General features: G+C 50.0%; 3 long non-coding RNA genes across 4 annotated transcripts in view; 1 reads left to right on the forward strand and 2 right to left on the reverse strand.

Annotated features, from left to right (window-relative positions):
• Positions 1-18,911, reverse strand: part of LOC129383541 (uncharacterized) — a 55,726-nt gene that overhangs the window by 35,116 nt on the left and 1,699 nt on the right. The window lies entirely within an intron of this gene.
• LOC126526306 (uncharacterized) overlaps positions 1-18,911 on the forward strand; it is a 75,300-nt gene that overhangs the window by 16,198 nt on the left and 40,191 nt on the right. The window lies entirely within an intron of this gene.
• LOC140220004 (uncharacterized) lies at positions 1,101-3,280 on the reverse strand. Its single transcript, XR_011896251.1, has 3 exons — positions 3,170-3,280; positions 2,180-2,318; positions 1,101-1,181 (listed from the first exon to the last, which is right to left on the reverse strand). It is a non-coding gene; the product is annotated as an uncharacterized lncRNA (long non-coding RNA).

Below are 18,911 nucleotides of genomic sequence, written 5' to 3' on the forward strand. Positions count from 1 at the left end.
CTCCGCCTCATTTGCCAGCGAATGCGCCGGCGCACACTTTGCAGGTAGGCAATGCGCAAATTTCTGGGCAGCCGAAACACACCAACTAAGGATTCACGCACCGCACGGCCTCTTTGAAACAAATCTCGAGAAGGCTGTACAGGGTGCGCCTGCGGTGGCACCTGTACTTGAAGCGGCACTTGTGCCTGGGCTGGCTCCAGTGCGCTGTCGTCATGTGCACCGTCGTCATCTGGGTCGTCTGGCAGAGGCACGCCTGCTGCAAGGCAGAGGTTATGCAGCGCTGCACAAGCTGCAACAATAGTGGCTGCTTTCTGAGGCGAGTAGTGGAGCACCCGATACCTCTGCAGGCATCGGAAGCGGCTCTTGACGACTCCTACGCACCGCTCAACGGCATTTCGCATTGATGCGTGTGCCTCATTTCTGGCGCCCAATGTGGGGCTTCGGGCTAACGTGCCCGGACCCGGCTAGCTAAGGTCTAAGGAGACACGTAGCTCGTCCCCACTCCGCAGCGCACGCAAAGGGCGCCGCGGCGGGTTCGCTGACTCACCGGCAAGGCGTAGAGACGACTCCAGCCGTGGCTCCCACGAATGGGGGTTTATTTCCTGCTATGTACAAAATGCGAGTACAATACAGGAATACGGCACTGGGGTGGCAGTCGCAGACTACGGGTGAAAGCTCCCGGGAAGTCTGCTCCGCCACGCTGGCTCTTCCGAGCAGGTTCGCCACACCAAAGGGGGCCGCCTTGCTCAGAGGGGCGCGGGACCAAGGGGGTCCGCACGTGCGACAGCCATGAGCACCGAAAGTCAATCTTTCCGGGTGAAAGCGCCCGCGCACCTCCGATGCTGAAGGAGAGAGAAACCGAAGAGAGGGCGAGAGGGGCCCGCTCCTCAGGCACTGTTCTTACGCGCGGCGCATGGCGTAACGTGAGCCGCGCGCGCAAGCAGCAGGCTCCGCGTCGCGCCGGCGCCAGCGGCCGCGGGGAATGTACGCTATCCAAAATAAGGCTTGGAACTGCGTGTCCCCAGCGATCGCGCGGCCGAATGGCCCAAGTCGCGCATGAACAGGAGACAGGGGTCCCAAAAGGGGTCCCCACACATTATAGTGCCCCTCTGCCGTGAGGCGATTTGGGTGACCAGGCACAGGAGTCATGATCCGTGGCTCTAGCGGGTACCCAGAGTCCCCTGTAAAGTGTTGCATGTCAGTGAACGAACGTGGATACATTAAGGCACAATGCAAGAACACAGTCTACGCCAGGGCCCTTTTACAACAGCAGCGGGTCTTGGATTTATTGTTGCAATATCTATCAAACATTGACCTTCCCAGAAATTTGTAAAGAAAGTTCGACTCATATTAAAGAAAAGCCCAATTTCACCTGTTGTCTTGGCTGCAAATCTCATTCTCGCGTTAAGTTCTACATGTAATATTTATTTCATACTCGTGGTTTTCTGCTCCGTTCATGCCATTTGCCCCTCCCTAAACGTACATCCTCCACCAAAACTAATTAGCTCTTCTCTCTTCAGAAGTGTTATTTTATAAAACACTTCTAAGGTCTACTCTCGAATATGCTGCCAGTATCTGGGATCCTTACTCTACCTTTCGTACCTCTTCTCGTGAAGGTACCCGAACTCGAGCTACCCGTTTGATCCTTTCTAATCACTCCAGCACCACATGTCGCTGCAACAAAAAAAATTGCAGACATTGTGACACAAAGAAAAATAGCGCAACTTGCACTATTCTACAATATATACTACACCGATCACTAACGTCGATGCCGAAAGTTTCACGCACACGCTTATTCCTTCGTTCCAAGGACAGTGACCAGGAATCAGCTACCCGAGTCCATTGTCACCAACCCTTTTCCATCATACTTGAAAACTGTCATTTCGACATGTTCTGTAGAATTACACCCCTGCCTGTAACGCTCCACGTGGCATTCAGTGTATCGAAATTAATAATAAACAGAATAACATGTCAGCTGTTGTATACATGCTGGTAAAAATATCTGCCTTCTAAGAGAGACATTTTTCTCTCGATAGTCGCTTCAGGTTCATTAGGTACTGCTGCATTCACAACACATTTCTAGCAAATCATGCTTTCTTAAAGCTTGCTAGGATGCAAAACTATTTGACTGTGTATGTTTTACATGTGGAAGAAGCACTGCTACTTTAGGTGCACTTACCAAGCAAGACTTCTCCATGAAGTAACAGGCCACGAGTGAGGCGGCGGCGAAATGCAGAATGCCTCCAAACGAAAGAATCGTGGCACGATCCCGGAAACCGTGGGTCAATTGCCAGGATATTCAGCTTTGCATCACACACCTCGTAAGGGAAAGCAAAGAGAAGGTGTCAATGCCACTGCAACAAATATCTGGCACAAACTTTTGCTTACAACACTACTTGCCAATCAGTTACTGTTCAGTCAGCCAACACAATTACAGAAAAGGAGATATCAACATACGCAGTAGGCAGTTGAACTAATCATCAGCATGATAACAATGTCATCTTAACCTACAAATGCAATGTTGGCATGTGTACATGTGTACATGTGCTCATGTATGGCGTGCGGTCACAACACAATGTTCAAAATAATTCCTTTGGTTTCTTCCGTCCATATTGTACAAGATTCTGCTAGAGAGTGCCACCTGTGTTTTTGTTTTCCAGACAAAGTGCCTATTACAAGCGAAAGAACGCGGAACTGGCAGCATGTGCCGTACTAACAGCTAGAGCAAATGGGTGCCCACACATTCTCATTCTCCCTCACACCATTTTCATTGATGGGATGCTCCTTTTCACGTTTACAGTCTGTTGGCCACAATGCTTTAGTTTTACGTCGAATAAGAATCACAAGGGCTCGTCTTCTGTTAGGATCGCTCGCAGACGAAGACTCCCTTCACTGCTACGGCGTCTATTCCGGTTTAAGTCGCGCGTAATGTGTTTACATTGTAGCACCGAAAAGGCTATTCAACTGTGATTAGAGAGCACTGAAAAAGTGCGGCCGTGTTCTATTGCCAAGATCAAAGTCGTCATTACACATACAACACAAACGCTACTTTCTCGAATAGGAACGCAAGTATTACCGACAATTGATGAAAAATAACGAAACGAAGTTTTTTACAACGTGCACTCGCGCAAACACATATCGAAAATATTTGTCAATGAACAATACTCACGACCATGCAGTTGAGGGCGTAATACCCTTTACGGCTCCAGTACGATTCCGTTTCGCCAGGGCCGGGCTTCTTAAGGCGAACGATGGCTATTAGACTCCCGTCCACACATCCTACAACTCCTGGAATTTTTCCACGGCTAAGAAAGCCTTCCTTGACGGCGGCTTTCTGTTGCGCCGGGGGTCGGAATCTAACCCATCCTTTTTCTTTGCCCACAACCGTAATGGCCTTGGCGACGGCTGTAATGATCCGGCTGACCGAAGGCTGCGACAGTGCAATTGCTTTTTCATTACCGACGCACTGTTGAAAGCTCCCGGTGGCAAAAAACCGCAGCGCGCACAGCACTTTCATCGTAGTGTCGACACCACGAAATCTTTGAGGTCCGAGATGTCCTTCCACCTCATCGCAAAGACGTCGCACTATGTCTTTGGAGAGCCTAAAATGCCTTCGAAACTCTTCTTCGGCCATGCCGAACGCGTCGCGTCGTTGCCTCTCGTCGCGTCGTTGACTTTCGGCGCTCGCCAGCAGCACAACTAAAGGAGCCGCCATTGCCGTCTCTGTCTCGTCTCGTCTAGGTGCCGGCTCATCAGCTGGCGCGAGACTAGCTGGCAGCCACGGTTGTCCCAGCAACCCTCGACATCATCTCGCCACCGCGCGCGACCCTCGAGCGAACCACTTCTCCGCGGTTCCTCTCCTAGCAGGGAACCAGTTCCTTTCCAGATGATTGGCAACCTGTGTGACGTCATCAAAATTTGTCGTCCCGCCCACCAGGCATGACAACAACGAAGCGCCGACCAATGGCGACAGCCAAAAGGAACCGGTTCCAAAAGGAACCGCTACAGAATACGGCCCCTGCGGGGGTGGGGTTGAAGTGTTTTGTGTAGGGGTAGTGCTATACCAAGCAATTCATCTTTAAGTGCAACGATTTCTGCGTGTACGCTAGTGATTTCTGATTTGAGTTCTGCGTTTTCTTCAGTGAGATGCCTAATCTGGGCATGTGCCTGTGCCAGCTCTGTGTCAACAGGGGGGGGGGGGGGGAGCTTTGGGAGAAACAACCTGTGCGCAGCTCACCTGCTGCGTGACCTGCGCTGCTCTCTTGCTTCCCCTCCTGCCGCTTGCGGAACGACCACGGCTCGAGGTCCTGCCATGGGATGGCGTCCGTCGTCGCGATGAGGTCCTACGCCTGGAACCGGAACCGGAACGCGGCCTGGAACTGCTCCTCCCCTGGACAGACCCGCGTCGTTTCGGGGACCGTGACTTGCGGGATGCTGAGTGCTCGCCACGCGGCCTCGGAGACAAGGAGCCTGCTCTCAGGGTCTGCTGCGGTTTCCGGCTGTTGACGGGCGGCAGGAACCTGTTGGGGCAGGTTTTCGCTGCTGTCGGGTGATTCCTGCCGCACAGAGAGCACCGAGGGTGGCACTCGTGCTGCTCCGTTGCTAGCGAAGTGCCGCACTCTCTGCACTTGGGTGTCGCGGGGGGCCGCGGGCAGACGTCCTCTCTGTGGCCTGTCTCCTTGCAGGTTCGGCAATGTGGCACGGTTCTCTTGTAGAGGTAGCACAGCAGAAGAAGGCCGGAAAATTCGATGTAATATGGTACTGTTTTTCCCAAGAATGTGATCACCATGGTGGTTGTGTTTCCCAGTCTTCTACATGTTAGCGCCTCGTATCCTGGAGATTCAATGCGTTTAAGTAACATTTCGGGCGTGGTGTCGTGATCGATGTTGTATATTACCCCTTTGCAAGAGTTATCGGGGGAAATTCCGTATGATGCAATATCATATGTTGTTGCATCAATTGTAATTTTTCGCATCTTGCTTAGTGCTGAGGCCGTAGCTTCTGAGGCAGTGCTCAGAACAAGGATGTTTTGGTCTTCGTCGATGCGTATTTTGAATCCGGTGGAGCCGATTTGTAGCTTTGCCTCATTTGTGATGGCGTCTACTAACTTCCCTGGGCTCACCTTGTTGAGCTAAAGGCCGTTCCGTGGACGAACCGCCAACTTGTAATCATCGGCAGGAAGGGGGGGTTGTCGGGGCTTGCGCATCGCCGGTCGCCTGTGGCGGAGAACGGGCTTCGGTGGCGTTCGGGAAAGTTGGGGCGTGGTCGAGCGTGTCTGCTGCCGACGGCGACGGGCACGACTGGTAACACTGATCCAAGGCTCATTGTCTTCTTCGTTCTCCTCAGCAGCCCGAAGGAGTCCTTGGGATTCGCGAGTTTCCATGTCCTCGTCCTCCGGGGCCCCGGTAGACGATTGGTGGGCTTTGTCGGCGTCGGCATTGAGCAGCGCGTTCGCCATCTGCAGCGGTGCGGTGGCCGAAGCCTTTGCTAGGCCTCGCCACTAGCGAAGTGGGTTTAGCGGGGCGGCCCCGCTTCGAAACTTGTTGTGGCCGTAAAATGCAAAATATAGCACTTACACCCTCAAGTTTGGTGTTGACCTGCTCTGGCTGACTTCAGGCACACGATGATTGCGTAGAATCTGGATGTGGAGGTGATTTCGCCGAAAATGTAGCTTCTGTGCGGAGCAGATGTGGAGCCCATCCGACCCGTCGCCACACGGCATCCGGGGAGATGCCGGGGAGACCCGGCATACGGCATCCGGGGACAAGCTGGGTGCTGATGCCAAAAGCAGCTCAAAAAAAAAAAAAAAACACACACACACACACACGCACCCGAGCTGCCATTTTACCACCACATCATCATTATCATCATCATGATCGAAGTCATCATCAGCCTGGTTACGCCCGCTGCAGGGCAAAGGCCTCTCCCATACTTCTCCAACTTCCCCGGTAATGTACTAATTGTGGCCATGTCGTCCCTGCAAACTTCATAATCTCATCCGCCGACCTAACTTTCTGCCGCCCCCTGCTACGCTTCCCTTCTCTTGCAATCTAGTCCGCAATCCTTAATGACAATCTGTTATCTTCCCTCCTCATTACATGTCCTGCCCATGGCCATTTATTTTTGTTGATTTCAACTAAGATGTCATTAACTCGCGTTTGTTCCCTCACCCAATCTGCTCTTTTCTTATACTTTAACGTTTCACCCATCATTCTTCTTTCCATAGATCGTTGCGTCGTCCTCAATTTAAGTAGAACCCTTTTCGTAAGCCTCCAGGTTTCTGCGCCGTAGGTGAGTGCTGGTAAGACACAGCGGTTATTCACTTTTCTCTCGAGGGATAATGGCATCCTGTAGTTCATGATCTGAGAATGCCTGCCAAAGGCACCCCAGCCCATTCTTATTCTTCTGCTTATTTCCGTCTCATGATACGGATCCGCGGTCACTATCTGCCCTAAGTAGATGTATTCCCTTACCACTTCCAGTGCCTCGCTACCTATCGTAAACGAATGATTTCTTCAAAGGCTGTTAAACATCGCTTTAATTTTCTGCAAATTAATTTTTAGACCCACTATTCTCCTTAGCCTGTCCAGGTCAGTGAGCATGCATTGCAATTGGTCCCCTGTTTACTAAGGAAGGCAATATCATCAGCGAATCGCAAGTTAGTAAGGTATTCTCCATTAACTCTTATCCCCAATTCTTCCCAATCCAGGTCTTTGAATACCTCCTGTAAACACGCTGTGAAAAGCATTCGAGAGATCGTATCTCCCTGCCTGACGTCCTTCTTTATTGGGATTTTGTTGCTTTGTTTATGGAGGACTACGGTGGCTGTAGAGCCACTATAGATATTTTTCTGTATTTTTACATACGGCTCGTCTACACCCTGATTCCGTAATGCCTACATGACTGCTGAGTTTTCTACTGAATCAAACGCTTTCTCGTAATCAATGAAAGCTACATATAAGGGTTGATTATATTCCGCACATCTCTATCACCTGAGTGATAGTGTGAACATGGTCTGTTGTTGAATAGCCTTTACGGAATCCTGCCTGGTCCTTTGCTTGACAGAAGTCTAAGGTGTTCCTGATTCTATTTACGATTACCTTAGTAAATACTTTGTAGGCAACGGACAGTAAGTTGATCTGTCTAAAATTTTTCAAGTCCTTGGCGTCCCCTTTCTTATGGATTAGGATTATGTTAACGTTCTTCGAAGATTCCGGTACGCTCGAAGTCATGAGGCATTGCGTATGCGGGGTGACCAGTTTTTCTAGAACAATCTACCCACCATTCTTCAACAAATCTGCTGTTACCTGACCTTCCCCAGCTGCCTTCGCCCTTTGCATAGCTGCCAAGGCTTTCTTTACTTCTTCCGCCATCACTTTCCGGATTTTAAATTCCTCTAGACTATTCTCTCTTCGGTTGTCGTCATGGGTGCCACTGGTATTGTATAAATAGAACTCGTCAGCCACCTGAACTATCTCATCCATATTAGTAATGATATCGCCGGGTTTTTCTTTTAACGCATACATCCGATTCTTGCCTATTCATAGTTTCTTCTTCACTGCTTTTAGGCTTCCTCCGTTCCTGAGAGCATGTTCAGTTCAATCCATATTATGCGTCCTTATGTCAGCTGTGTTACGCTTGTTGATTAACGTGGAAAGTTTGGCCAGTTCTATTCTAGCTGTAGGGTTAGAGGCTTTCGTACATTGGCGTTTCTTGATCAGATCTTTTGTCTCCTGCGATAGCTTACTGGTATCCTGTCTAACGGAGTTACCACCGACTTCCTTATTTTATTTATATTAATGAAATTAAATTATGGGGTTTTACGTGCCAAAACCACTTTCTGATTATCAGGTACGCCGTAGTGGAGGACTCCGGAAATTTCGACCACCTGGGGTTCTTTAACGTGCACCTAAATCTAAGTACACGGGTGTTTTAGCATTTAGCCCCCATCGGAATGCGGCCGCCGTGGCCGGGATTCGATCCCGCGGCCTCGTGCTCAGCAGCCCAACACCATAGCCACTGAGCAACCTTGGCGGGTTTTTATTTATATCCAATAAAGTTTTTACTCCTTAATGATGCCCTTAAGATTGTCGTTCATTGCTTCAACACTAGGGTCCTCTTCATGAGGTAAAGCCGAATACCTGTTCTGTAGGTTGATCCGGAATTCCTCTTTTCCCCCTTACCGCTCATTGATCGGCTTCTCACGTACCAGTTTCTTGCGTTCCCTCCTCAAGTCTAGGCTAATTCGAATTCTTACCATCCTATGGTCACTGCAGTGCATCTTGCCGAGCACGTCCACATCTTCCAAGATGCCAGGGTTAGCGCCGAGTATAAGGTCTATTTCATTTCTTGTCGCGCCATTCGGGCTCCTACACGTCCACTTCCCACATCTTGACACATCATAAGCCACTACTCTGTATCTTTCAACGAGACAAGCAGATCGCCGTTGTTTTGTCACCGCGCATGTTGCGGTGGTGTTTGCTGTTATCTGCTTACGAATACAAACTGGAGTATAGAAGGACGCAAGGTCACATAAACGCCGACTGTCTAAGCATGCTACCGTTACCCGTGTCAGGAGGGACGTCGAGCCTGCTGGCGACGTCCTTTTGTTAGAAGCAGTGGAGTACCCCCCTGTGAGCGCAGCAGACGTCGCAACAGCCACTCTGCGTGATCCTTGTCTGTCGCATGTGAAGAAATGGGTCGCAACTGGCTGGCCACAAGGTGTACGCCCAGAATATGCTGCCTATCAGGTGAGGCGCGGAGAGCTGTCTTTTCACCGTGACTGCCTTCTGTGGGGTAATAGGGTTATGTTGCCTGAAGAACTCAGCAAAAAATTACCCTCGCGATTCTGCATGCAAATCACCCTGGCATAACGGCCATGAAAGCTCTGGCAAGGTCGCATGTGTGGTGGCCGAAGATCGATGCTCAGATTGAAGATTTCGTGCGTCATTGCAAACTCTGTCAAGAAAACAGGCAAAGCGAACCTAAAACGCCTGTGCATTTTTGGACGAAACCCGAAAGCCCGTGGAGCAGAATGCACATAGATTTTGCAGGGCCGGTTAACGGCATTTTCGTTCTTGTTGTCGTGGACGCGTTATCAAACTGGGCTGACATCGAGATAATACCATCGCTTCATTCCTCAGCTGCGATCGAAAAACTGCGAAGAATGTTTGCTTCATACGGATTGCCGGAGTTAGTTGTTTCTCATAACGGCACAGCCTTCTGAAGCAACGAAATGCAATCTTTCTTGAACATAAATGGCGTGCGCTACATGTATACAGCGCCATACCATCCCGCAAACAACGGAAGGGCTGAGCGCATGGTTCGCGAGCTAAAGTGTGCGCTCCGAAAACAGAGCCAGGGCGCAGTGGCGTGTAAAGTTTCTCGTTTTTTATTCAAGCAGCACTCCACGCCCCACTCGGAAACCGGGAGGACGCCATGCCGCTCACGCCACTTATGCCGCTCTGTCTTGTCGAGACTGCGCCCTTACGTGAAAGGCCCTGCATGTACCAAGCAGCCATCGTCAAGGGAGTTTCTACAGGGTGACCGTGTACTTGCGGAACTTCTCTCGTGGTCCGAAGTGGCTGGCCGCACGGATACTGCGTCGCTTGGGCCACGTCATGTACAAAGTACAGACTTCGGATGGTTCAGTATACCGACGTCATCGCAACCGCGTGCGGAGAGCATGGGATGCTGTACCGACATTCTCTCACGCCAACCCCAGCTTCAAGCTTCCAGCGACTGAAACTGCAGTACAGAGATCGCCTATCCTTCCAGCGACGCAAACTGCAGTGCAGAGATTGCCTAGTCCAGAAGTTCCGCAAGCATGCCGTAGGTCTACTCGTGTACGTCACCCAGTGCTTCGTTATGGCATTGACTACTAGGTGGGAAGGGATGTGATAACAGAGCGACATGACTGAGTTGGCTATCTTGTGCGCATGTCTTCCGTGTTAAACCCATCGCACGTGTGCCGATAAGCGATGCACCGTGCCTACATAAACCCTTGTTTTTCGTGCAATAAAGGAATCTTGCAAAAGCTGCTGCTGCGTCCACATCCGTTATTACAGTTTTGACTTTACCCATGGCCATTTCCACGTCTTCATAGAAGGTTTCGACTTCCTGGTCATCATAACTGGATGTAGGGGCGTAGACTTCTACGACCTTCAATTTGTGCCTCTTAAGTTTCACAGCAAGACCTGCCACCCTCTCGTTAATGCTATAGAGTTCCTGTATGTTACCAGCCATATCCTTATTAATCAGGAATCCAACTCCTAGTTCTCGTCTCTGCGCTAAGCATAGGTAGCACAGGACTTGCCCGCTTTTTAGCACTGTATATGCTTCTTTTGTCCTCCTCGCTTCACTGAGCCCTATTATATCCCATTTACCACGCTCTAATTCCTTCAATTGCACTGCTAGGCTAGCCGCACTAGATAACGTTCTACCGTTAAACATTGCCAGGTTCAGATTTCAATGGCGGCTTGTTCAGGCCCAGGTACTAATTTTTAGCACCTTCTGCTGCATCACAGGTCTGACCGTCGCCGTGGTCAGTTGCTTCACAGCTGCTGAGGAATGAGGGCCGAGGTTTGATTGTTGTGTTCATATAGGAGGTTGTGGCCAATTGCTGCACCAGGGTGGCCAATCCTGCTCTGGTGAGCGAGTGCGTCACCGGTTGTGGTCACCGCGATCAGGCCGCACTCCAGGCCTGTTTACGCAATTTTAACAACACGCGTATTTTTTTTTAATCTGGTGGAAAATTGCGTGGAACCGGGATTCGAGCCATGATCCTCTTGCACACGAGGCGGATACTCTACCTCTATGCCACCACTGCACTTCTTTATAGAGCATTTTAAATAGAAAGAACAAAGAAAAAGATTCTGTGGGGCAGTGAAACAATAGGAACTGAAATAAATCACCCTCACTCTGCGAACGACTTACCGACCGAACTCAAGCCCAGTACCCTGCCGCTGCGCCACGCGAAAATTTCGTTGCTAAACAATGCTAATTTTGAAGCAATAGAAAAAACTCTATCCCAGAAGGGGATTATCAACGAATAATTTACCAGGTCGACAGACACACGCCGGTTCAGTTCTTGTTCCCCTGTCGCGCAGACCAGTAGACGCGCTTTCTCCGCGCAACTAGAACTTAAGTTCTGCTCAGGCAGAAAAATAACCCGTATCGAATGGCACACCGTAAAGTCTCACAGTACCAATTTTCTTTATGAAGAGTATTTTTCACTTCTAAAACAACTCTAAAATGGATTGCCATAGCTGAGACACAGCAATGATTGTTACTGCTGCTTTTGGTATTCGTTTTGGTTCTTCGCACTCATGAACAAGCAGAGAATATTGTTCACTATAGTCCCAATGAGGAATACAGATGCACGAGTGCTCACATATTCCACGGTTTCCTGCTGAAAGCGCCTGTGCTAGTAAAGGCGCCATACCAGATATAGTACTGACAGTGAACAGTGACAGTGTAGCAGTGACGGTGAACAAAGCAGGAAGACTGGGAATGACGAAACTAGCGTTTTATTGACGAACTTGTGCCTTCAAAAACAGGCTACACTCAAAGAACGTCGACTGCTGCGAACACAGCTGTCGAAAAGCCCACGGGCTTTTCGACGGCTTGATGATGTCGTCGCGCAGCATTTCGTCGACTTGTGGGCTAATAGCTTCAAGTCCTCGCGTCGAAACTCGATAAGGGCTCGGGCGGAGTGGTAGAGCGCACTCTTCGGTTATTATGCGATGCTTTGCGACTGATGTTTGTCGAATCCTCGATGACTTCGCAAAGCAGTCTTTGTATCGTCGGAGAAGGTCTGAGCTGTTGCTGCTTACTCATGGGGAGACTTCCATTTATGTCGAAGTCTGGTTCGGGAACTATGGCTGTCGAGGTAGATGCGGCAGAATCCGGGAGGACAAACGCATTGCTGGTTTCCACAATTTATTCAATGTATGCGATTGTCATGACCTTGTTGATGTGCTTGAACTCCTGGCTGAAGTTGGTTGCATCAGTCCCGCTTTCCCACCGTGGAGTCGAGCGATTCCTCTTGTGACACAGATTTCATGGTTGAGCAATAGACGTTGGCCGCCCTCGATGACGCCTTCTGCTTCAGCGGGTCTTTCGGTGCCGACAGAAATAACAGTGCTGTAGCGTGGCGGGATGCTCATTTGATCTTCGAGCACACTCAAGGCGTGGTGACGAGAGCTCTCCGGTGGTATCGTTTGACCTTCCGACAGCGTTATCAACTTCGACTTCAGCTCGATGATTGCGCTGTGTTGATTCAAAAAGTCCATGCTGAGAATGACGTATCGGGAGCACTGCTTGAGCATAACGAAGGTGGCAGGTTAAGTCCGCTCACGAACGGTAGTTCTTGCCGTGCAGATTCCAGTCGGCGTAATGAGGTGTCCTCTAGTGGTCCAAATTTGAGGGCCTTCCCATGCAGTCTTTACTATCTTTAACTGGGCGGCGATGGGTCCACTCATGACGGAGTAATCCGCTCTTGTGTCCAGTAAGGCGGTGACTGCGTGGCCGTCGAGAAGTATGTCCAGGTCGGTGGTTCTTTGTCTTGCGTTACAATTAGGTCCTGGCTTCGGATCACGGCTGCGTCGCGTTGACCTGTCGCTGGTACGTGGCGTCGTCTGGTCGTCTTTCGTCGGTGTATTCTTTGCTTCCAGACTTCGTCGGGATGGCGGCGTTTCATCGATATGTCGCCTAGAAAAGATTTTCGGCGTCGGCGGAGGGTCTTCGTCAGTTCGACGAACAGCGACCGCACCTCCATCGGTTGCTGCTTTTAGTTTCCGGATATGGCCTCGTAGACTAGCCCCGGGGCGGGTCAGTGTATACAGGGACGGCGCTGGGGTGACAGGTATCGGCCTGGTGATGGCGAATGGGACGGTCGTCGAGGGCTCCACTGAGTAACGGCGAGATAGGCGGCGGTATCGCGAGGGCGTTCACCTTGCTGCGGGAGCGGAGCGTTGATGGCGAACCCGTGTAGTTCCATTTCGCGGTATTGGCACAGGCGGTAGACGTGTCCGGCTTCCCCGCAGTGATAGTAGAGCGGGTGGTGATCGGGGGCGCCAAATGTTCGTCTTACTCGGGTGGTTGCAATGGGCGACGGGCAGGAGAGCTGGCTGCGGCGGAGTTCTACGACGGAATTGAGGCGTTACAGGGCCCTGGTGTGTTCGCCGAGGGGTACCTTGACGACGGGCGACGGCGTAGGTCATCGCTTCCGGCACGGGAAGCGGCGATTCGGGCCACTTCGGAAACGCCCAGTGACCATCGAAACCTAAGGTTGCGATGAAGGAAACATCTTGCACAGTTCGTCGCGCACAATGATCCTGATGGTCTATTGGAGATCAGTGGAGCCCAGTGCTTGGAGAGCGCACTGCGGCGTGAGCACGTGGCGGTTACATCGCCTAGTGCGCACTTCTAGAGTTTCCTCAATTGTCATCGCCTGTGTCAAGAACTCAGCTACGGTCTTCGGTGGGTTACGGATCAGTCCGGCGAAAAGTTCTTACTTTACGCCTCGTATCAAGAAGCGAACTTTTTTTTCTGCGGTTACTTCCGGGTAGGCGTGTCGGAAACGACGGGTCATCTCTTCCGTGAAGATAGCGATGATCTCATTGGGTAGTTGCCCTCGTGCTTGCAGTTGAACTTCAGGCCATTATTTTCGGACAACGCTCGTTACAGCCCTCAGGAAGTTCCTGCGGCACAGGTCAGACGTTGTGAGGGTGAACTCCCGGTTCTCGAACCAAGTCCTTACGGCATCGTCCAAGGAGAAGTACACATACGTAACTTATGCTCAGAGGTCCAGTTGTTGAAGGTCGAGATCCATTAGAAAATTTCGAGCCAGGTTTCCAGATCCTCCGATGTAGCTCCACGGAAGGTAGGGGGCTCTCTGGGCTGTTGAAACACGATGCTTGGCGCTGGGGCTGCCATTGTGGTTGTTAAGCTGGCCATGGTCTTCCTGGTTGTATCAGGCAGAAGTCCGGGGTCTGGCGGCAGTCCTTCCAGACTGCGGCTAGCTTGCTGGCCTTGGGCGATGTTGGTCTTGTCCTAGGGCTTCGGGCTTGGATCGCGGCTTTGCGGGGGCGTTCGGTACATGAACGCACTAGCACCTCCACCAGATGTCACATAGTAGTGACGGTGAAGAAAGCAATAAAACTAGCAATGACAAAACTAGCGTTTTATTGGGCGAATTAGTGCCCTCAAGAACAGGCTACACTCAAAGTACAGCGACAACGGCGAACACAGTCGGCCATCGTCGAAAATCTGATCAGCGGATCAGCGGGTCAACCGTGTTGGCTTTTATACATCCGTCGTTGAATGTTCCAGAGTAATCGCTGGGGACTGCTTGTCTTCCACAAAGTTCTACACTATTCGCGTTGCCCAGCCATGCAATCTGATTACACAAGGTTTGGTGACAGGCAGCGGATGGAACCATCGAAAACATTCCAGAAACTTCCGATACATGCCGGCGCGTCCTGCGCTGTGCGATAACATTTTTTAGGTGGTGAAACGTGGTCGCCCGATAAAGATAAGCAAGTACACGTGCTAATACAAATACGACGCACCAAGAATATTTTCTTAATCTTAGTTCATTAATGTGTACCAATCGGCAGTTCTGTTTAGTAACAAACCTCAGTCATGGAAGCAATGCTGAGTGTAGGCCGGCAGCTTTCGGCGTCAGCACATATGCGTATGCTTAAGACCCGTGGCATCGGTGCTCAGCGCTTCTTGTGCGGGCACTCTAGACACACAAAAATATTTATTTGCGATCACTCCTGCAGAGCTCAGCTTTCGAGTGATTTTTCCTCGTTAGGCTTGTTCTCAAGACAAGTAGCGCCGATAGCGCGCACACAGACTCAGGTGGTAGGACAAGCCTACCACCTGAGGGAAATAACTCAACGCGAAAGGCTTGGAGAAAGCTAACGCTTGCGCATTTCAGATTCACAAAGTTTATTCACAAAGTGCAAGTACAGGAATTGCCTGAGCTTGATATGAGTGTCATTATATTGATTAGCGGCAGACAACCTAGACAGGGACCCACACCACGTTCTGAGTGGACCGCGCCAGCCCCTACCATAGATACAGATTGTGTGGACTCTGGGGCATGAGTCCTTACGTGGCAATCAGCAAGCACATGGCACGCCAGAGCATGTGCTTGCTCTGTACCTGGAGCCCGTTCAAACGTGTTCGAACGAACTTGGGGTGCATCTTGTTGTCTCTACTGCACAATACTGGGACAACTTGCTGCCATACGTAGCCATCATCGCATCTTAATGCCACGACAGAACCGTTACAACAAGTCACGGATGTGACAATGACATGACTAGGCGAACGTGTACAAAATGTAAACATATATTGATGCTTCGTCGATGCCTCATGCATTAAAAAAGTACTACTTAACCAGGTGTTATCAGTATTTGTGTAATTTGGTTCCATAACACGGCTATCTGCACAGCCAAAAAGGAAACTCGAGAAAAGAAAGTGATCTTCGGTGTCACATATATGCGTGCGTAAACGCAGTGGCGCTGGTCATGCATTTTATTCTGAGCTGCGAAATGGAGCATAAATTTGTGACCTCGAAGTATGGTGGTATTTAGGATGGCCGACAATACTCTTCTGAAAAAAAAAAAAAGCTCAGGAGTTATTCCACTCTGTGAGGGTGGCGGAGCAGCGAAGCGGTAGCATGGTTAGACAAGGGTACTCGTATTTATTTTTGATCATTTGGTAATGGTAGTGGCGATAGCATTGTTATTACTATGATATGTACCGATTGGTTTTGTTACAGCTTTACACATAATCTTAGTCAAAGTTAAATCTATACATAAAGAGGGAGAGGGGTTAAACGTTATAAAAAAGAGCGCATGAGCGTAGTCAGCTCTTCCGTTCTGCAGTGGGTGGTCTGCCGAGTCCAGGAATCCCGCAGCCTTAGCTGCCCTTCTCGCTCGATTGACCAGGTTGAGCTGGCCCGTCGAGTTCGAGCTGGACAGCCTGTCTCCCATTTCCGTATCATCATCAACATCATCAGCCTGGTTATGCCCACTGCAGGGCAAAGGCCTCTCCCATACTTCTCCAACTACCCCGGTCATGTACTAATTGTGGCCATGTTGTCCCTGCAAACTTCTTTATCTCATCCGCCCACCTAACTTTCTGCCGCCCTCTCCTACGCTTTCCTTCCCTCGGAATCCACTCCGTAACTCTTAATGACCATCGGTTATCTTCCCTCCTCATTACGTGTCCTGCCCATGCCCATTTCTTTTTTTTTGATTTCAACTAAGATATCATTAACTCGCGTTTGTTCCCTCACCCAATCTGCTCTTTTCTTATCACTTAACGTTACACCAATCATTTTTCTTTCCATAGCTCGTTGCGTCATCCTCAATTTAAGTAGAACCCTTTTCGTAAGCCTCCAGGTTTCTGCCCCGTACGTGAGTACTGGTAAGACACAGCTGTTATAAACTTTTCTCTTGAGGGATAATGGCAACCTGCTGTTCATGATCTGAAAATGCCTGCCAAACGCACCCCAGCCCATTCTTATTCTTCTGATTGTTTCAGTCTCAAGATCCGGATCCGCAGTCACTACCTGTCCTAAGTAGATGTATTCCCTTACCACTTCCAGTGCCTCACTACCTATTGTAAACTGCTGTTCCCTTCCAAGACTGTGAAACATTACTTTAGTTTTCTGCAGAATAATGTTTAGACCCACCCTTCAGCTTTGCCTCTCCAGATCAGTGAGCGTGCATTGCAGTTGGTCCCCTGAGTTACTAAGCAAGGCAATATCATCAGCGAATTGCAAGTTACTAAGGTATTCTCCATTAACTCTTATCCCCAATTCTTCCCAATCCAGGTCTCTGAATACCTCCTGTAAACACGCTGTGAATAGCATCGGAGAGATGGTATCTCCCTGCCTGACGCCTTTCTTTATTGGGATTTTGTTGCTTTCTTTATGGTGGACTACGGTGGCTGTGGAGCCGCTATAGATATCTTTCAGTATTTTTACATACGGCTCGTCTACACCTTGATTCCGCAATGCCTCCATGACTGCTGAGGTTTCGACTGAATCAAACGCTTTCTCGTAATCAACGAAAGGGATATACAAAGGTTGGTTATATTCTGCACATTTTTCTATAACCTGATTGATAGTGTGAATATGGTCTATTGTTGAGTATCCTTTACGGAATCCTGCCTGGTCCTTTGGTTGACGGAAGTCTAAGGTGTTCCTGATTCTATTTGCAATTACCTTAGTAAATACTTTGTAGGCAACGGACAGTAAACTGATCGGTCTATAATTTTTCAAGTCTTTGGCGTCCCCTTTCTTATGGATTAGGATTATGTTAGCATTTTCCAAGATTACGGTACGCTCGAAGTCATGAGGCATTGCGTATACAGGGTGGCCAGTTTCTCTAAAGCAATCTGCCCACCATCCTTCAACAAATCTGCTGTTACTTGATCCTCCCCAGCTGCCTTCCCCCTTTGCATAGTTCCCAAGGCTTTCTTTACTTCTTCCATTTCTACTTCTTTACATTTCCGTATGGTGGAGCGTATTATGGGCGTGAGCTGCGGTGAGCTTGCTCAAGCCCATATATCATGTGGCAAAGCGCTGGGCATTTATCGTGTTAGTGTGGCGAATCGCTGGGCATTTATCATTTATTAGTGTGAGCATCAATAGGAGCACAGCGCAGGATGTATGGCGTAGCCGAGACTCAATTGTGGATATGTGTTTGTTGGGAGTGTCACCATATTACGGCTTCCTCTTCCGTCAGAGCATTATGCGGGGTGGTAGTGTTCTTCGTGAAAGGCGATAGTGTTGTAGGATGTGCGCGTCGGTGAATGCTATGGGCTCGGGATTGAACTGCTTGGCGCGGTCCTCTCGCGGCTCCTGGTGTACATGCGCTCTGGCGTAGGCTTGTGCTTGCTGACTGCCACGCAAGGGCTCATGCCCCGGAGTCCACACAATCCGTATATATGGTGCGAGCTGGTGCGGTCCACTCAGAACGCGGTGTGGGTCCCTGGAACTTTTGTAGCTGGAAAAATTTCTGCATGCCGCATGAGAGTCCCTAAGAGCAATGATGGTCTTCCAGTATGGCCTCGTCGTAATGGCTTACCGCTATTGCTACGACGTACTTATTTCGGTCCCGTGATTATCGACTACGCTGGTGACGAAAGCAGCGCTTCTTATGGTGTTGGCCCCGACTACGTGCAAGACGTTGGGGTGGTTCTCATATTTCCTCACGAGCGCCTGCACTCGGCCATGTCGCCGTCCGAAGTCGAAGGTCGGGTGCATGTTCTTGGGAATCGGTGAAACGGGTACTCGTGTTAGAATATTCGTAAGTGCGCCGGTCTTCAGTAATGAATATCCAAGAGGTTTCGAGAGGTAGCGTCCCGCTGTTTTGCGCTGTGGCCTTCCCTTCTGGCATACCAGGTGCGCCTCAGGTGTCGCACGGGTTGTTGTGCACCCCCGTCTCCTCGAGGGGAAAAGTAGCCGTTCCTGGTGGGACTCCGGGTGCTTCCTTATACGCCTTGGGTATCGGCCAGTCGAGTACCTCGACTTTCGCGTTGGTGGTGTTTAGATGTGGTGCCGCGTGCGCAATGCAGCTCATAAAAAAAGCCTGCTCTAGTCGGATCAGGCCCTATTCCTCGCATCCCCTCTACCTGCTGGTAATTATTTGCATCATGCGCAAGTTCTGCGTGGTCCTGTATTGTACCCTCTGAGGTTTACTATCCGCCATAGATTTCACGCTTAAATCTATACATGACCGTTGTTGAATAGTTGATTGACTTGCATGGGTGCGGCATTTCAAACCAAAATCTTCTAGCACAAAATGAGCGAACAATTTCTTCTCTGGTTTTGAAATGACCTCATTGAAGTCTCCTACAATGATCACGGGGTAGTGTCACCACGGCTA

The sequence above is a fragment of the Dermacentor andersoni genome, chromosome 8 (assembly GCF_023375885.2).
Source record: "Dermacentor andersoni chromosome 8, qqDerAnde1_hic_scaffold, whole genome shotgun sequence".
In the NCBI taxonomy this organism is placed as follows: domain Eukaryota; kingdom Metazoa; phylum Arthropoda; class Arachnida; order Ixodida; family Ixodidae; genus Dermacentor; species Dermacentor andersoni.